The sequence below is a fragment of the Sciurus vulgaris genome (assembly GCF_902686455.1).
Source record: "Sciurus vulgaris genome assembly, chromosome: 3".
Taxonomy (NCBI): Eukaryota; Metazoa; Chordata; class Mammalia; order Rodentia; family Sciuridae; genus Sciurus; species Sciurus vulgaris.
Window position 1 is genome coordinate 62020311 of NC_136463.1, and position 20147 is coordinate 62040457.

The window sequence follows — 20147 nt, forward strand, 5'->3', positions numbered from 1 at the left end:
ATACAAGTGTACATCTTAAGTTACATTTAATTATTATTTCCTTTAAATGCTCAAGAATGGCTATATTTTGGTTTTAACTGTTTTGCTGGGTATCTAAGATCAAGCTGGTCAAATTGACCTGGTTCCTGTCTTGTTAAAGAGTCAGCTGAGTTCCCACAGGGGTCACTCATACAGAACTCAAGAGTGGCTCCTTAGCTCCACCAGTGACTTTGATTAGGCAGGGTCTCTTGATGAGGTGACTTCCTTTAGAAGCATCAAGGGATATTTCCCCTTTTCCATGACCCTCCTCTGCAGCAGATGCACTGGTTGATTTTTCATCCTCTAGTCTCAACAGTCTCCTTGATCAGGAGGTTGTGTGACCCAGAGTTGCAACGCTCCTTAGAGAAGTCCTCTTATTCCCTGGGTTCAGGCTAACGTTGAGGGCAAGATCCAAATATGGGCTTTTCTTGACCTCTGTATTTAACTCCAATCTCTAAGTTTGATCTTAATCATCCAGCAAGCCAGTCTCATCAGTCATAAATTAAGAGTACTGGGCTTTAACTTTAATGTCCATAACTTTACAGTTATTTACCCTTTTATCTAACTGGAGTATGCATTAGTACTGGAAGTTACCACTATCTATTCTATAGGTGATGGCTTATTATCACAAGTTACCTAGGTTGTTTGTCCTTGGAGCAGCTACTTCTGCAAAACATTAACAGGTAACAGTTTTACAAAATGAAATTAGCAAGAGTAAAAATATATTCAGCTTGTATAATAGCTATCTTGAATTTTGATTGAGAACTACATTCTATCCCCTATTTGAGATCACAGTACTTTTACAACAAGAACCAATCTTTTGACTATAACATTAAATAAGCTGAAGTCTGGCTTATTTTGGAGCTATTCTACACACAGTGAGGTGGAAGGCAGAGCCTTATCGCAGGTAAGGCGTGGCTCTTTACAGATCTTAAGTGTTCTAATTCTGATGTTGATCTTTGCTTCTTTTCCTTAAATACCATTAACTAGTTTACATATACTGTTTCCTGAGTCTATATAAACTTTATAATTAACACAATTTAACCTAGTATCTAAAACATGAATCAAAGAAAGACTGAGAGAGCTTTTAACTTTCCTTTTGTGTGATTAAGTGGCAAAATGTTTTCATGTTTCTTTCATATTTCACAATATTAACCTTTAAACAAATCAGACTCTAATGTTTAGAAACACTTTTACATTTGAAATTCTTTATCTCAGTGTAAAAAGTAACAAATTTTACACATACCCTATTGATAGCAGGTCCTATAATAGAACATTAAATGATAGAAATAAATCCCCAATAAAATTTACTCTTTATAAGTTTAAGATTACCATTACAGACAAGTTTAATCTGGAGGATAGCAGAACTTAATAAATTCCTTGCTTTAAAAACTTGTGGTCCTGAAAAATATGAACACATTTAATATACAACTAGTGACCATTTCACAAATACCTTGACACTTTTATCTTACCAAATTGAGTTTTTAAAGAAAAATGTAGACTCTGTAACAAAGTACAGTACTCTATAATAGTTGTTTAACCATAATTGTATACACCCCAATTTTTAAGACTAATTGTTCTAAAGAATAAAACTTAATAGACACAAAGTTAAGAGTAAATTAGTGTTTCAAATCCTTGTCATTTACCATGTCATTCTACCATATAGATTAATCTTTGGTTTATATTAGAACATTAGTATTTCACCTTAGGAAAAACCTTCAATAGTTTTAGCTGTCTCACATACATATAACCAACTTAGTTAAACACAAACTTGTTGAAACTTGCCCTTTACTTACACAGACTTTCTTAGCACTTACTTAGACCCTCATGTATTTCATCACACAAGCACTTTCTTACCCAGAAACATTTCCTTTTTCCTTTTACTAAATATATTTTCATACCCAGAACCTTTTATTTTCTCTTTCCTATTCGTTGTCCCCTTTTTGTTCACATTCTGAAATAACTCTTCTGAAATTTCTGAATTTAGATAAATTACTCTATTTTAATAAGATTAAATATTCTGTTGTTTATAGTACTCTAATTGAAACACAGTTGAAACTTTTGGGACCCTTTGTATATAGAATTGTACTTGTTAGGACATAACTCTTAGTAACCTCGTTTTTAGTTTAGTGATGACACAAAGCAAGTTTAAACCCTTTTATTTACCAACCTATGAAAACACCAATAATGTTTAAGTATGATACCCCATGGAATTTTAGGAGTTAAAAGTACTCGATGTTATTTAACAATTAGCATTTTAACTTTGTAAATTAATCAGATGTCTCTACAAACACATTAGAGTAATCCCATACATGGTAACTCTAATTCACTTATTCTGTAAAAAACCAAGATATCAGACAAGTGTCCTGAGCAGTATTTCCTGTCTCTTCCTTGTTGAAGAAAAATCCTAGAAACAATTGATATTAGACATTTTATTAACATCAATATTTTATTAGCCTGACCACCTAGAGACTTGCAAGTTATTTTCAAAGATATTTTACTCTTATTAGTTTACCCAATTTGAACCTTTTTTTAAATCACGTCAATTAAAAGTATCTGGATCCATTTTTAAATTTTAATTTTAGGAGCGCTCAGTTTTGATACAGACAAAACATGACATCAGACAGCACGACATACAAATAACACAAAATCAAGCCCTTGTAACTTTATAGGTGAATCTCCATTGCAGTGCAACAGATGTTCAAAAACTCTAGTTGAATAAAAAATAGAACTGATCAAAAAATCATGAGCTCAAAAAAACACAATTAAAAATATAGCATTTACTTTGCTGGAGTTTTAAAGACTCTTTTTACCTTTTCTTTCCCTGGGTTTGAGACGGGTCTCCTACTGAGCCTTTAGGCTTCTTTTATTTATATTTCAATGTAAGCCTTGACTGAGATCTGGAAGGATCTAACAGGTTTTAACAGAAACTCTGTGTCTAAGGCATTTTAGCCATCTCATCCAGACAGGTTGGATGTTAAAATTATGAGACCTTATTTTTCATCACTTTTGAGACTGAAGCTACTTTGCTAAGTTACCCTTCAGGGCTGTCAGGAGGGGGAGTCCAGAGAAGGAAACTTTGGGGTCCACCCGAGCGTAGCCCGGGCCGAGAAACCCCAAGTTGTTCCAACCCTTTCTCCACCTCTGCCACAAACACACAACAGAACCAGATACAGACGGGCGCCAATCTTTGATCCACCAATTGAACCCCATCAGCGCCCTTACCGAGGGAGACTACCAGGCGTCCCTGGCTCTCCTTCCACCCTTAGGGCGTCCCCCAGGGCTGCAACCTGTGGCCCCCCAGGCACGTCTACCGACCACTGTTCGGCCACTCTCACGAGTCACAGAACGGTTGCCACCGAAACCGAAAGCGCGCTCACAGAACCAGACCAACTAACAAAACACAAGACAAAGACAGACAACTTTGGGGTACCCCTTCTTACCTCCATGGTCGACTCCACGGATGAGGGGGGCCATTTTATCCCGGGTGAGCCCCCAAATGTAAGGCCCCCAAAAAGGAAACCCCAACTCTGTCCCATGGATGGACGGCAACCTCAATCAACCGCAGGAGGCGTCACTTGATGCAAACCGCAAGAGGTGTTTATTCTAGCGCGCTGGGACCCCACTCGAGGGGTCGAGTCCCTAGCAGAAAATCTTGTAGGTTTATAAAGGCAGAAACCACACATCGGGAGGGGTCACACATGAAAGGGGGAAAAGGGGGAACAATGCTGCCAGGAAATTTCAAAGGGGGTCTGGTTTGCTGACAACATGTTTCACAATGTTTTACAACAGGTGTAGATTCTGGTCAATAGTTTCTGGTAATCCTACTGTTTGAGCACTATCTAGCTATCTGGCTCAATTACTCTTTTATTCTCTGTTTGGGGCTGTTTCCTGGAACAGCTTTAAGGGCTTTGTTCCCATTACTGGGAGGGAAACCTTAGGGAGTTGAGATAAAACAGACAGCTTAAAAAAAAGTCCATTCTTTCACTAGCATATTTAAAGGGCCAAGACCCCTTTTTTCCTTCTTTTCCTCTCTCTTTCATTTTTCTCTTTGCCCTCTTTTGGAGACAGTCACTTAAATTCTAGGATATTCGAAAGCAAACACATAAGCAGGGAAATTTACAAAGTCACCATTATATTCAAGGAAAGTATAGCCTCAAAAAAGACCTGACAAGATCTTAAATTTATACCTTAGGCTGCTCCTTAGCACAGACATAGTCTACAACAATCTCAACAGATCAAAAACAGGAAAAACCTGGGGACAGGGGGGAAATATGATTTCCAGAATTACTATGTCATTAGATTCAATTATCAACAAAAAAATCACAAGACCTCCAAAGAAACATTTAAAGGAAAACAGACAGGGCTGATCCAAGATGGCGGACTAGAGGGTGACTGCATCTCCAGTCGCTCCAGAACCCAGAATTCAAGAAGGGGAGGCATTGAGAGACTTGGACTAAAATAGAACCACGGGGTGAGTCTCCCCCACCTGGTGAAGCTTGGCCCAGGTGGCAGGCCCAGATTCAGGCGGCTTATTAGAGTAGGGCAGGGCAGCTAGAGTCTCCTCCTGGCAGTCCTGAGCACTCCAGCAGTGGGCTCCTCACACAGGGCCAGATAGATACTCCAGTTTCCCGGAGCAGGCCCCCCAGTGAGAGCCTTTCTGCACACAACCAGCTCCAAGTCCCTGATCCAGCGTGCAGCAAGCTCCGGCCCACCCACACGCTGCTTAAGAGACCAGGACAGGGCAGCAGGGACTACCCCAAGAAGCGCGGATCCCTCCGGCAGGAAGTGCCTTTTTAGGCTAGCTTCTTGGAGCAGACTGCCCAGTGAGAGCCTTTCTACACAGAGCCAGCCACAAGTCCCCAAACCACCGGAGACCTCTGACCTGCAAGCAGCCTCTGGGACCAGGGCAGGGCAGCCAGAGAGCTCTCCAGGCAGCCTTGTCCCCCTCCGGCCACAGGCTTTCTCAATGGGCCAATCCAAGATGGCTAACTAGAGGGTGACTGCATCTCCAGTCGCTCCAGAACCCAGGATTCAAGAAGGGAAGGCATTGAGAGGCTCAGACTAAAATAGAACCAAGGGGTGAGTCTCCCCCCCGGTGAAGCTCGGCCCGGGCGGCAGGCCCGGATTTGGGAAGCTTATTAGAGTAGGGCAGGGCAGCTAGAGTCTTCTCCAGCCAGCCCTGGGCACTCCAGCGATGGGCTCCTCCCACATGGCCAGCTTCTTGGAGCAGGCCCCCCAGTGGGAGCATTTCCACACAGAGCCAGCTCCAAGCCCTGGAAACAGAGTCGGGCTAGGGACAGTTTCTTTGGAAATACTGCATTATCAAGTTACTCCAAGGCTACTGAAGGCTGGGAGGTGATACACTGGAAATCTACAGGGACACTATAAGCAAACAGATGAAATCTGCAATATCACAGAGTCCCACTGACATCTGACCAATATGAGAAAAGAAGGGAAGAAAATGTCCCAAACAAACCTAGATACTATATCAATAAAACCCGCACAGCAGAAGATATGTCAGAAAGGGAGTACAGAATGTACATAATTAAAACAATCAGGGAAGCAAACGAGGAGATGAAAGAGCAAATGCAGGCACTGAAGAAGGAGATAAGAGAGCACATGCAGGCATTAAATGATCATGATCACACCAATGAACAGTTAAAAGAGCAAATATGGGAAGAAAGAGATCATTTCAATAAAGAGTTAGAGATACTGGAAAAAGAAAACCAAACAGAAATCCTTGAAATGTAGGAAAAAATAAACAAAGGTAAAAACTCCATAGAAAGCATAACCAATAGGATATATCACCTGGAAGACAGAACCTCAGATATTGAAGACAAAATATTTAACCTTGAAAACAGAAAAGATGGTAAGAAATCATGAACAGAATCTACAAGAATTATGAAATAGATATCATGAAAAGGCCATATTTAAGAATTATTGGGATTAAGGAAGGCATAGAGAAACAAACCAAAGGAATGAACAATCTATTCAATGAAATAATATCAGAAAATTTCCCAAAGCTGAAGAATGAAATGGAAAACCAAGTACAAGTGGTTTATAGGACTCCAAATATAAAAAATTACAACAGCCCCACACCAAGGCACATTATTATGAAAATACCTAACATACAAAATAAAGACAGAATTTTAAAGGACAAAAGAGAAAAGAATCAAATTATATTCAGGGGGAAATCAATAAGAATATCAGTAGATTTTTCAATCCAGACCCTAAAGCTAGAAGGGCCTGGAACAACATTTACCAAGCCCTGAAAGAAAACAGATGCCAACCAAGAATCTTATACCCAGCAAAACTTACTTTCAGATTTGACAATGAAATAAGATCCTTCCATGATAAACAAAAGCTAAAGGAATTTACAAAAAGAAAGCCAGCATTACAGAACATTCTCAGCAAAATATTCCACGGGGAAGAGATGAAAAACAACAATGCAAACCAGCAATGAGTGGAACTAGCTTAAAGGAATAGACAAATAAAGGAGAAATCAAATCATGTCAAAAAAACAAGAATGAGTCAAATGACTGGGAATACAAATCATATCAAAATAATAACCCTAAATTTTAATGGCCTGAACTCATCAATCAAAAGACATAGACTGGCAGACTTGATTAAAAAAAATCCATCAATATGCTGCCTACAAGAGACTCATCTCATAGAAATAGATACCCATAGACTAAAGGTGAAAGGATGGGACTAAACATACCATACACACAGACACAGCAAAAATGCTGGAGTATCCATCCTCATTTCAGATAATGTGGACTTCAAGCCAAAACTAGTCAGAAGGGATAAAGAAGGACATTACATACTGCTTAAGGGAAGCATAAATCAGCAATACATAAAAATCATAAACATCTATGCCCTGAACATTGGCTCATCCATGTACATCAAACGAATCCTTCTCAATTCCAGAAATCAAATAGACCACAACACAATAATACTAGGCAATTTTAACACACCACTTTCACCACGGGATAGATTGTCCAAACAAAAATTGAATAAAGAAACCATAGATCTCAATAACACAATCAACAATTTAGACTTAACTAACTTATATAGAATATACCATTCAACAAAGAATGAATACACTTTCTTCTCAGCAGCACATGGATCCTTCTCTAAAATAGACCATGTTTTTTGCCACAACTATTGTTAGCAAATACAAGAAAATAGAGATACTACCTTGTACTCTATCAGATCATAATGGATTGAAATTAGAAACACATGAAGAATAAAAAACAGAAACTTCTCCAACACCTGGAGAATAAATAATACACTATTATATAATGAATGGATAACAGAAGACATCAGGAGGGAAATTTAAAAATTCCTAGAAGTAAATGAGAACAAAGACACATCATATCAAAACCTCTGGGACACTATGAAAGCAGTACTTAGAGGAAGATTTATTTCATGGGGCGCATTCAACAAAAGAAGTAGAAATCAACAAATAAATGACTTAACACTACGACTCAAAGCCCTAGAAAAAGAAGAGCAGACCAACACCAAAAGTAGTGAAGACAGGAAATAGTTAAAATCAGAGCCGAAATCAATAAAATTGAAACAAAAGAAACAATCAGAAAAATTAATAAAATAAATAGTTGATTCTTTAAAAAACATAAAATAAGCAAAATTGATAGACCCTTAGCCACACTAACAAAGAGAAAGAGGGAGAAAACTCAAATTAATAAAATTCGGAATGAAAAAGGAAATATCACAATAGACACGAGTGAAATACAAAACATAAATAGAAGCTATTTTGAAAATCTATACTCCAACAAAACAGAAAACCTCGAAGACATCAACAAGTTTCCAGAGACATATGAATTACCTAAGCTGAACAAGGAGGACATATACAACTTAAATAAATCAATTTCAAGCAATGAAATAGAAGAGGTCATCAAAAGCCTACCAACAAAGAAAAGTCCGGGACCAGATGGGTTCTCATCCGTGTTATACCAAACCTTTCAAGAAGAGCTCATTCCAATACTTCTCAAAGTATTCCATAAAGTAGAAGAGGAGGGAACCCTCCCAAACTCATTCTGTGAAGCCAATATCACCCTGATACCTACACCAGACAGAGACACACCGAGGAAAGAAAATTTCAGACCAATATCCTTAATGAACACCGATGCAAAAAACTTCAACAAAATTTTAGCAAATCACATACAAAAACATATTAAAAAGATAGTGCACCAGGATCAAGTGGGTTTCATCCCAGGGATGCAAGGTTGGTTCAACATCCAGAAATCAATAAATGTCATTCACCATATCAGCAGACTAAAAGTTAAGAATCACATGATTATTTCAATAGATGCAGAAAAAGCATTTGATAAAATACAGCATCCCTTCATGCTCAAAATACCAGAAAAAATAAGGATAGTAGGAACATTCCTTAACATTGTAAAGGCCATCTATGCTAAGCCCATGGCCAACATCATTCTAAATGGGGAAAAACTGAAAGCATTCCCCCTAAAAACTGGAACAAGGCAGGGATGCCCTCTTTCAACACTTCTATTCAATATCGTTCTTGAGACTCTAGTCAGAGCAATTAGACAAACCAAAGAAATTAAAGGGATATGAATTGGAAAAGAGGAACTCAAAATATCCCTGTTAGCTGATGACATGATTATATATTTAGAGGAACCTGGAAATTCTACCAGAAAACTCTTAGAACTCATAGGTGAATTCAGTAAAGTAGCAGGTTACAAGATCAATGCTCATAAATCCAATGGATTTTTATACATATGTGATGAATCTTCAGAAGGAGAAGTTAGGAAAACTACCCCATTCACAATAGCATTAAAAAAAAAAAATACTTGGGAATCAATCTCACAAAAGAGGTAAAAGACCTCTACAGTGAGAACTACAGAACACTAAAGAAAATATTAAAGAAAACCTTAGAAGATGGAAAGATCTCCCATGTTCTTGGATAGGCAGAATTAATATTGTCAAAATGGCCATACTACCAAAAGTGCTATACAGATTCAATGCAATTCCAATTAAAATCCCAATGATGTACCTTACAGAAATAGAGCAAGCAATTATGAAATTCGTCTGGAAGAATAAGAAAACCAGAATATCTAAAGCAATCCTCAGTAGAAAGAGTGAAGCAGGGGGTATCGCAATACCAGATCTTCAAATCTATTACAAAGCAATAGTAACAAAAACGGCATGGCATTGGTACCAAAATAGACAGGTAGATCAATGGTACAGAATAGAGGACATGGACACAAACCCAAATAAATACAATTTTATCACACTAGACAAAGGTGCCATAAATATGCAATGGAGAAAAGATAGCCTCTTCAACAAATGGTGCTGGAAAAACTGGAAAACCATATGCAACCGAATGAATTTAAACCCCTATCTCTCACCCTGCACAAAACTCAAATCAAAATGGATCAAGGACCTCGGAATCAGACCAGAGACCCTGCAGATTATAAAAGAAAAAGTAGGTCCAAACCTTCAATTTGTTGGCTTAGGTTCAGACTTCCTTAACAGGACTCCCATAGCACAAGTAATACAAGCAAAAATCAACAACTGGGATAAATTCAAACTAAAAAGCTTTCTCTTAGCAAAGGAAACTTCAGTAATGTCAAAAAAGAGCCTACAGAGTGGGAGAATATCTTTACCACTCATACTTCAGATAGAGCACTAATTTTCCAGAATCTATAAACAACTCAAAAAACTCTACACCAAGAATACAAATAATCCAATCAACAAATGGGCTAAGGAAATGAACAGACACTTCACAGAAGACGATGTACAAGCAATCAACAGGTATATGAAAAAAATGTTCAACATCTCTAGTAATAATAGAAATGCAAATCAAAAATACCCTAAGATTCCACCTCATCCCAATTAGAATGGCGATTATCAAGAACACAAGCACCAATAGGTGTTGGCAAGGATGTGGGGAAAAAGGTACACTCATACATTGCTGGTGGGGTTGCAAATTAGTGCAGCCACTCTGGCAAGCAGTATGGAGATTCCTCAGAAAGCTTGGAATGGAACCACCATTTGACCCAGCTATCCCACTCCTTGGCTTATAACCAAATGACTTAAAATCAGCATACTATAGAGATACAGCCACATCAATGTTCATAGCTGCTCAATTCTCTATAGCCAGATTGTGGAACCAACCTAGATGCCCTTCAATTGATGAATGGATAAAGAAACTGTGACATATTATATATATATTATATATATATATATATATATATAAAATAACAGAATGAATCAAACAACTTTGCCCTATGTAAATTTATGATTTTTAATAAAAAAATTAATATATTATCACAGTTAAAATTAATATATATATAGGAATATTACTCCACCATGAAGAAAGATAAAATTATGGCATTTGCAGGCAAATAGATGAAATTGGAGGATGTCATGCTAAGTGAGATAAGCCAATCTCAAAAAAACTAAAGGATGAATGATCTCACTGATAAGCGAATGAGGACATATAATGGGGGGTAGGAGGGTTTAGCGTTAGGGTTAGGGTTAGGTTTAGGGTTAGGAATAAGGAGGGTGGTAAGAATGGAGGAAGGAAGGACTGTATAGAGGGAAAAGAGTGGTCGGAGGGGTGGGGGGAAGGGAAAAATAACAGAATGAATCAAACAACTTTGCCCTATGTAAATTTATGATTTTTAATAAAAAAATTAATCCATCAAAAAAAAATAAAGGAAAAAAGACAAAACAATAGAACCCTTTTCTGAGAAAGACAACATAGCACACATGTCTCCCACATACCTCAAAACAATTGTCTTAGAATTGTGGGATGAACTAAAGAAAGAAGTGGAGAAAGTTAAGAAAATGACATATGAAAAAAATGAAAATATCAATTAAGAGAAAACCTAAAGGAAACCAGAGAAATTCTGAAGCTGAAAAGTAAAATAGTTGAAATTTAAAAATTTACTGGAGAGAATTAAAGGCAGATTTGAGCAGTCAGAGGAAAGAATCAGTAAAACTCAAAATCATTGAAATTATTGATTCTGAGGGACAGAAAGAAAACAGATTAGAAAAAAGTGAACAGAGCTTTGAGGTCCCAGGGCACACCATCAAGTGCACCAGCACATGTACGGTAAGAATCCAGGAAGAAGAGAGAAAGAAATGGTCAGAGGGATTATTTGAAGTACAATGGCTGAAGACTCCCACATTTGATTGAAGACGCTCAGTGAACTCTGATATGAACTCAGAGACCCTTTCTGAGGTATCATAGTCAAACAAAGCTAGAGACAAAGAGGGATTGTCAGAAACAGTGTGAGAGATGTACTCATTACATACAAGGGAGCCTCAATTAGATCAACTCAGCAGATTTCTGTACCTTAGGAGGACAGAACATAGTGAGCTTTACATAGACAAAGCCCCAAAAGGAAAAAATACTGACAACCAGGAATCCTATATCCTAAAAACCTGCCCTTCCAAAGTATGGGCAAATTTAAGACATTGCCAGCTTAACAAAATTGAAGAAGCCTGTTACCATTAGATCTATCTGGAAGACATGTTCAGGGGAATATGCAGGTCAAAGCTGTTTGAAGAAGTTAGGACTTCAGTACAGGTAAATGCATGGGCAGTTATGATGTGGTGTTATTGTAACAGTGTGTCACTCCAATTTGTTTTCCACATGATTTAAGAGACTAACACACTTGAGAAAGAAAATTCCAAGAGTTACTAGTACAGTAGCCTTGGTTTGTAAATCCACATTTTATTTTCTACATGATTTGAGAGATTAATAAATTTAAAAATTAATGATGTTACAGAGATGTAATTTTGTGAAATAACTGGAAGAGTATGAAGACAAAGCTCTAAAGGAGCAGTTTTTGCATGGTGTTGAAGTTGAACTGATACAAATTCAAACTAGAGTGTTATAACTTCAGGATATTAAATGCAGTCCCCAGAGCAATCACAAAGGGAAAAAAAGACCATACTCAAAAACAAATAAATATCATTTGCCACAGGAAAAAAAATCAACTAAACTCAAAGAAGACTCAGTGCACAAAATGAGGGACTTAAAGTTAGAAGGCCTATAGAAAACAAATAACAAAATAACATAAATAAATCTTTCTTCATCAGCAATTACTTTAAATGTAAATGAATTACATTCCTGTCCCAACATGGAGATTCAAAGAATGGAAGAAATATATCCTCCCCATTATTCACTTGTATGCTCTCTGCAAGAGACTCATTTATTTTTAATTTTTTTTCACTTGCCAGTATGGGACTCAAACCCAGTGCTTTGTGAATGCCAAGCGTGTACTTCACCACTGAGTCACAAATCTAACCTCAGACTCACTATAGATCTGGAGACATAACCAGGTTAAAAACAAAGGGATACAAAAAATCCAGTAAGTAGTAACCTTCAGAAAACAGGGGTAGTTATACTAATGACAGACACAATGGTTCTCAGATCAAAAAATGTTACAGTTATCTTATACTAGACAAAGGCACCAAAAAACATTCACTGGAGAGAAGATAACCTATGCAATAAATGGTGCTGGGAATATTGGAAATTCACATGAAACAAAATGAAATTAAACCCCTATCTCTCACCCTGTATGAAACTCAAAGTGGATCAAAGACTTGGGTACTAGACAAGAGACCCTGTGCCTAGCAGAAGAAAAAGCAGGCCCAAATCTTCATCACATCAGCTTAGACTCCTAAAGCACAAGAAGTAAAATCAAGAATCAATAAATGGGATGGATTCCAACTAAAAAGGTTCTTCTCAAGAAAAGAAATAATCAATACATGAAAAGAGAGCATACAGAATGGGAGAAAATTTTTGCCATGTGTACCTCAGATAAACCATTAATCTCCAGGATATATAAAGAACTTGAAAAACAATAATGTTTATAGCACCTCAATTCACAATAGCTTAACTATGGAACCAACTTAGATGCCCTTCAAGAGATGAATAGATAAAAGATATATATATATATCATGGACTATTACTCAGCTTTAAAGAAGAATGAAATTCTGGCATTTGCTGGTAAATGGGTGGAGTTAGAGAATATAATGTTAACTGAAATAAGCCATACCCAAAAAACCAAAGGCCAAATGTTTTCTCTGATTTTTGGAAGCTAATTCACAATAAATGGGGTATATAAGGAAGAATAGATTATTTTAGGTAGAGAGGATTTAAGGGATGATAGGGGATAGGAAGGATACCAGAATAAATCAGCCAGTATTACTCTATGTACATATGTCCATATATAACTATATAATTGTGGGGTTTACATCATGTATAACCAGAAGAATGAGAAATTATTCTCCATTTCATATGATGTCTCAAAGTGCATTCTCCTGTCACGTATAACTAATTAAAACAAATAAAAAAATTTAGAAAAATATTACTTGGGACAAAGAAGAACAGTGCATACCAATAAAGCTTCAGTCAGCAAGAAGTCATGTATAAACATGTATGAAAATACATGTGAATATGGATGAGATTCTGACCCATACCACTACATGGAAGAACCATGAAACTACACCAAGTGATACCAGTCAGGAATTACATTTTGAGACCCCTAGAAGCCATGTCAATGGGGCCAGGCAGTGGGTGGTGAGTGCTAGGGCCAGGGGCAGGGAGGGGTTAGTGTTAGTGGGATGGAGCTTCAGTCTGGGAAGATGAGGAGGTCCTGAGGATGTGCTGCTTTATGCCACTAAACATACACTCAAGAGTGATAAAGAGGGGCTGGGGATATAGCTCAGTTGGTAGAGTGCGTGCCTCACATGGACAAGGCCCTAGGTTCAATCCCCAGCACCACACACACACACACACACACACACACACACACACACACACACACGAGTGACCAAAATAATAAATGAGATGGGATATGCATTTTACGACAGTAACCACGTCCTATTAAAAATAAATAAATAAACCCAAGTAGACATCTTCCTCCTGTCCTTGAAAAGAGTCTCCATTTGGGGTCACAGGGACAATAAACCTGCTGCTTGGACATTTGCTGCCCAAGCTTCACAGGTGGTACTTCCTGCCACTACCACAGTGGTCTCAAGTCTCAGAAATGGAGCATGCTTAGGGCCAGGAGTATGTCAGGCAACTAGGATTTCTTACACAGGAAAGTCATGTTTTACCACTTTACTGCCTCTTCCTGAAGATGGAGGAAAAGTTTGTCTTGGACTGATCCCTGGAGAATTCTCTCAATTTCTTTATCCTAAAACTGGTATAACAGGACCCTACATGCTTGGAACTGGGCTTATCTTGTATTTTATATCCAAAGAAATATATGTGATTACCCCAGAGACCTTCTCTACCCTATCAATAGTAGGGTTACTTGTCTATGAAATTAAAAAATGATACCTCTATTTAAGAATTTATTGATAATCTTGATGAACAAAATATTGCTCAACTATAAGAGGTAAAGCAGGCTTCCATCAAACAAATCCATGGTACAACTGAGTTGGAAAAGTCACAGCAGGCACTGGTTCAGAAGCACCACTATCTTTTTTTTTTTTTTTTTGTAAACAAATGGGATACATGTTGTTTCTCTGCACAAGGGGTCAAGGCATACCATATGTGTAATCATAAATTTACATAGGGTAATGTTGTTTGATTCATTCTGTTATTTTTTTCTTCACCACCACCCCTTCCACCCCTCTTTTCCTTCTATACTGTCCTTCCTTCCTCCATTCTTGCCACCCTTCTTAACCCTAACCCTAAACCTAACCCTAACCCTAACACTAACACCTCCCACCCCTCATTATATGTCATCATCCACTTATCAACAAGATCATTTGTCCTTTGATTTTTTGAGATTGGCTTATCTCACTTAGCATGATAGTCTCCAATTTCATCCATTTGCCTACAAATGCCATAATTTTATCATTCTTCATGGTGGAGTAATATTCCATTGTACATATATACAACAGTTTCTTCATCCATTCATCAATTGAAGGATATCTAGGTTGGTTCCACAATCTGGCTATGGTGAATTGAGCAGCTATGAACATTGATGTGACTGTATCTCTGTAGTACGCTGATTTTAAGTCCTTTGGGTATAGGCCAAGGAGTGGGATAGCTGGGTCAAATGGTGGTTCAATTCCAAGTTTTCTGAGGAATCTCCATACTGCTTGCCAGAGTGGCTGCACTAATTTGCAACCCCACCAGCAATGTATGAGTGTACCTTTTTCCCCACATCCTCGCCAACACCTATTGGTGCTTGTGTTCTTGATAATCGCCATTCTAATTGGGATGAGGTGGAATCTTAGGGTATTTTTGATTTGCATTTCTCTTATTACTAGAGATGTTGAACATTTTTTCATATATCTGTTGATTGCTTGTACATCTTCTTCTGTGAAGTGTCTGTTCATTTCCTTAGCCCATTTGTTGATTGGATTATTTGTATTCTTGATGTAGAGTTTTTTGAGTTGTTTATAGATTCTGGAAATTAGTGCTCTATCTGAAGTATGAGTGGTAAAGATATTCTCCCACTCTGTAGGCTCTTTTTTGACATTACTGTTAGTTTCCTTTGCTGAGAGAAAGCTTTTTAGTTTGAATCTATCCCAGTTGTTGATTCTTGCTTTTATTTCTTATGCCATGGGAGTCCTGTTAAGGAAATCTGAACCTAAGCCAACAAATTGAAGGTTTGGACCTACTTTTTCTTTTATAATCTGCAGGGTCTCTGGTCTGATTCCGAGGTCCTTGATCCATTTTGATTTGAGTTTTGTGCAGGGTGAGAGATAGGGGTTTAAATTCATTCTGTTTCATATGGTTTTCCAGTTTTTCCAAAACCATTTGTTGAAGAGGCTATCTTTTCTCCATTACCACTATCTTTTTTATGTCCAGAGGAATAATACTGCTATGAACTTGGAGGTTACTTACCAGAAATGGCTACATAAAGTATACAAGGAGGTAAAGAATCACCTAGATTATCAAATCTTTGTGCAGAATATGATGCATCAAAAGGAACAAGAGCACATAATAAACTGGGTGGAGAAGTGTGGGACATGACTGAGGAAAGGGTTAGCTACCAAAGATGGTGTTGACCATATATCACTCAATTACCCAAAAACTTATCTACTCAAACACACAAGAGCCAATACTATTTTTAAATGAGAGGGGGCATGATGGGTCTGGCTATACTAGTTCTGGCCTCTAATAACAACAACCTGGAGTAGCCAACTCTCTTTTATTAGTAGATAGGCAAAGGGGGCAAGCTTCTTCTGTGATGGACAGGATAGGGTGGAGTTAGGGGAGCCATTATCTCAGAGAAATTAGACAGGAAACTGCCTGATTCTGCTAGGTTAGGATGGCTTCCCACATCTCCCCCATTTTAATATTATTTAAAATGCATATTATGGGCACCTATTTTGAGGTTCTGGATCTTGGTTTTGAGAGCTGCTTTGAGGTCCTGGCTCTTGGTTCTGAGGGTGTGGCTACCTGAGAGCTCAATAGAGCTAACATGGCTACAAACATTGAGATTACAGATTTAACTTCTTGTTGTTCAGTCATATTTTAAGCCTGTTATTCAGATTCCTCATTTATCCCCACAAAGGCACATGGAGTGTTTGGTTCACTTGATTCTTCTTTCTCCTTCTTCTCATTGACTTCTGGCTATTCCTGAAGATCAGGGCTGATGTCTCTGGTTAGATCTTCAACCACTTAAACCTTGGCGCCAGGTCCTCCATGCTTGATGGCATGTTTAGGTAACCAAATAGGGCAGAATGCTCCTTCTGAAAAGACATAAGCATAACATCTACCCCACATTATTACTGGATCCATTTCACTGTCCTGTTTGTAATATTTCCACCAAACCAGACCCAATGGACCTGTCATGGCAGAAGACGTATGTATCTTGGCTGCTGTGTGACATTCTGAATCACAATTTTAAAAGTTTAAAACAAAGCATGTTTAAGCCTATTTTGTAGGGTCTTATCTACCCCTTTTTGTTTTTATAATTGTAGCTTAATAGATAAATGAGCTTATTCTACAATGGCCTGGCCTTGAGTTTATAAGGAATACCTGTTCCATGTTTATTATGAAATTGGTGGCAAAACTGTTGCAAAGAAGAACTAGTAAAAGATGGAGAATTATCAGTTTTGATCTGTAATGGAAAGTCTAATACTGCAAAAGCAGGTAGACAATGAGAAATAACATGTTGAGTATTCTCATTTTTGTAGCCTCCAGTTTTTACTTATTTTAGGGGGCTAACACAAGTGTACATCTTAACTTATATTTAACTATTGTTTCTTTTTCAAATGCCCAAGAATAGCTATGTTTTGGTTTTAACTGTTTTGCTAGGTGTTTAAGACCAAGCTGGTCAAATTGACCTATTCCTGTCTCTAAAGAGTCAGCTGAGTTCCAACAGGAGTCATTTGTGGGGAACTTGAGAGCAGCTTCGTAGCTCCTTTATTGACATTCACTAGGTAGGGTCTCCTTGATGTGGTGGCTTCCCTGGGAAAAATCAGGATATCTCCCTTTTCAAATGACCCTCCTTTGCAGCAGGTGCACTGATTGGCTTTTCTTCCTCTAGTGGTCTCATCAATCTCCCTGATGGGTGGTCGTGTGGCAAAGAATTGCAAAGTTCCTTACATAAGTTCTCTTCTTCCCTGGATTCAAGCTGACTCTGAGGGCAAGAGCCAAATACTGATTTCTTGGCCCCTTTATTTTAGTCTTGATATCTAAGCGTGTTCTTAAACATCCAGCAAGCCAGTCTCACCAGTCATAAAGTAAGATTACTGGTCTTTAACTTCAATGTCTATAACTTTACAGTTATTTACCCTCTTTTATTTAATTGGGGTCTATATTATCTTCTCTTTCCTATAGGTGATGCCTTATTACCTCAACTTAATTTAGGTGACTTGTTCATGAAGCAGTACTTCTGCAAAACATTAATCAGGCAACAGTTATAGAGCTTACAAGGAAAATACAAAATGGAATTAACAACAGTAAAAACATAATTAGTTTGTGTAATAGCTATTTTGAATTGTGGCTCCCCTGTTTGATATCACAGTAATTTTACAAAAAAAAAAAACCCAACAGCCCCAGGCAGTCCTGCGCACTCCGGTGGTGGGCTCCTCCCACAGGGCCAAATTCTCCAGCATCTCAGAGCAGGCCCCCCACTGAGAGCCTTCCTGCACAGAACCAAACCTGGTTCCCTGAACCAGGGCAGTGAGTTCCTGCCCGCAGGTTGCTTCAGGGACCAGGACAGGGCAGCCAGGGATTTCCCCAATCAGTCCGCAGCCCAGCCCCCTCTGGCGGGAAGCACCTTTCCAGGCTAGTTTTTCGGAGCTGACTGCCCAGTGAGAGCCTTTCCACACAGAGCCAGCCACAAGTCCCCAAGCCAGCGGTGACCTCTAGCCCACAAGCAGTCTCTGGGACCAGGGCAAGGCAGCCAGAGACCTCTCCAGGCGGACCTTCCACCCGGCACCCCTGGCCTCAGGCTTTTTCCACGGGGCGATCCAAGATGGCGGACAAGAGGGTGACTGCATCTCCAGTCACATCAGAACCGAGGATTCAAGAAGGGGAGGCATTGAGAAACTTGGACTAAAATAGAGCCTCGGGGAGAGTCTCCCCCACCTGGTGAGGCAGTGAAGCACTGTCCAGGAGGCAGGTCTGGATTTGGGTGGCTTATTAGAGTAAGGCAGAGCAGCAAGAGTCCTCCCCAGGCGGCCATGACCACTCCGGCGGTGGGCTTTTCCCACAGGGCCAGATTCTCCAGCATCTTGGAGCAGGACCCCACGTGAGATCCTTTCTGCACAGAACCAAGCTTCAAGTCCCTGAACCAGGGCAGTGAGTTCTTGAACCAGGGCAGTGAATTCCTGCCCACAGATTGCTTCAGGGGCCAGGACAGGGCAGCGAGGGACTTCCCCAAGCAGCCTGCATCACGGCCTCCTCCAGCAGAAAGCGCTTTCCAGGCTAGCTTCTCGGAGCAGGCCCCCCAGTGAGAGCCTTTCCACACAGAGCCAGCTCCAAGTCCTGGAATCAGAAGAGGACTAGGGGCAGCTTTCCTTGGAAGCACTGATTTATCAAGTTACTCCAAAATTTCAGGCTACTGAAGGCAGGAAGGTGATACACTGGAAATCTACAATATAAGGGACAATATAAGCCAATAGAAGAATTCTGAAATATCACAAAGTCCCACTGACAACTACCAAAATGAAAAATCAAGGGAAGAAAATGTCCCAAACAAACCTAGATACTATATCAATAAAACCCAATGACAACACAGCAGAAGAAATGTCAGAAAGGGAGTTCAGAATGTACATAATTAAAACAATCAGGGAAGAAAATGAGGAGATGGAAGAGCAAATGCAGGCATTGAAGGAAGAGATGAGAGAGCACATGCAGGCATTAAATGATCACACCAATGAACAGTTAAAAGAGCAAATACGGGAAGAAAGAGATCATTTCAAGAAAGACTTAGAGATCCTAAAAAAAAAAAAAAAAAACAGAAATTCTTGAAATGAAGGAAACAATTAACCAAGGTAAAAACTCCATAGAAAGCATAACCAATAGGATAGAACACCTGGAAGACAGAACCTCAGATATTGAAGACAAAATATTTAATCTTGAAAACAAAGTGGACCAAACAGAAAAGATGGTAAGAAATCATGAACAGAATCTACAAGAATTATGGGATATCATGAAAAGGCCAAATTTAAGAATTATTGGGATTGAGGAAGGCTTAGAGAAACAAACCAAAGGAATGAACAATCTATTCAATGAAATGATATCAAAAATTTCCCAAATCTCAAGAATGAAATGGAAAACCAAGTACAAGAGGCTTATAGGACTCCAAATATACAAAATTACAACAGACCGTCACCAAGGCACATTATAATGAAAATACCTACCATACAAAATAAAGACAGAATTTTAAAGGCCGCGAGAGAAGAGAATCAAATTACATTCATGGGGAAACCAATACGGATATCAGCGGATTTTTCAATCCAGACCCTAAAAGCTAGAAGGGCCTCGAACAACATTTACCAAGCGCTGAAAGAAAACGGATGCCAACCAAGAATCTTATACCCAGCAAAATTTACTTTCAGATTTGACGATGAAATAAGATCCTTCCATGATAAAGAAAAGCTAAAGGAATTTACAGAAAGAAAGCCAGCATTACAGAACATTC

General features: G+C 38.7%; 1 pseudogene across 1 annotated transcript in view; it reads left to right on the forward strand.

The window, feature by feature from the left end:
* The first annotated feature begins 3465 nt into the window (after nt 1-3465).
* LOC306657986 (ATP synthase F(0) complex subunit B1, mitochondrial-like) overlaps nt 3466-20147 on the forward strand; it is a 232234-nt pseudogene continuing 215552 nt past the window's right edge. The window contains exons 1-2 of the transcript in view: nt 3466-3505; nt 14130-14510. The product of the transcript in view is annotated as an ATP synthase F(0) complex subunit B1, mitochondrial-like (transcript). The remainder of the gene's footprint in view (nt 3506-14129; nt 14511-20147) is intronic.